The sequence below is a fragment of the Bison bison genome, unplaced genomic scaffold, assembly GCF_000754665.1.
Source record: "Bison bison bison isolate TAMUID 2011002044 unplaced genomic scaffold, Bison_UMD1.0 scf7180017858667, whole genome shotgun sequence".
In the NCBI taxonomy this organism is placed as follows: domain Eukaryota; kingdom Metazoa; phylum Chordata; class Mammalia; order Artiodactyla; family Bovidae; genus Bison; species Bison bison.
In genome coordinates, this window is record NW_011489239.1 from 27,758 (window position 1) to 28,387 (window position 630).

Consider the following 630-nt stretch of genomic DNA (forward strand, 5'->3'; position numbering starts at 1 on the left):
CAAAGGGCTGACCCGACATTTCTGACAGCCTGCGACACCGGCTCTGGACACCGCCCATCCGCCCAGACCCTAGAGAGTAGGGCTGGCAGTACCCCTCAGCACTGCCCCTCTGTTATCATGAGACCCAGAGAGACCTGGGCCGGCCGCAGGGCTGGCTGAGCCGTGATCAAGGCTGGTGGCAGCACAAGACGGAACAGTCCATGAGGTCTGAGACGGACACCAGGCGGCGTTCACATCCACACAGAGAGCAGCGCGTGCAGGACAGGCGTGAGGCCGCGGGGCACGTGCCATGCGGCCTCGCTGCGCAGCGGCAGCCACGTCTGTCACATACATGCAGCAGCAGCGGCAGGAGCGGCATAGCCTGCCCACGACAGCGACAAGCAGCATATGTGCAGAAACAGCACACACTCACAGACACACGCGTGCGCAGATGGTCTGCACTCCCCAGCGTCACCTGATGGATCCGGCCTTCAGCCCCTCCACCCCCCAGCATGGCCTGGTGGGAGGCCCGATGGGAGGCCTCCTCCAGAGAAAACCCCCTCCTGTATCCCACATCGTCCCCGCCCAGTTTGTCTCCCTATACCCCTGCTGTGGCCAAGGGAAGCCTCGGGGGACCGGCCGTGGCACCGG

At 64.9% G+C, this 630-nt stretch overlaps 1 protein-coding gene across 1 annotated transcript in view; it reads right to left on the bottom strand.

The window, feature by feature from the left end:
- Positions 1-630, bottom strand: part of SHANK3 (SH3 and multiple ankyrin repeat domains 3) — a gene marked incomplete at its 5' end in the record, with an annotated part of 46,094 nt that overhangs the window by 2,492 nt on the left and 42,972 nt on the right. The gene's annotated exons all lie outside the window — the stretch shown is intronic.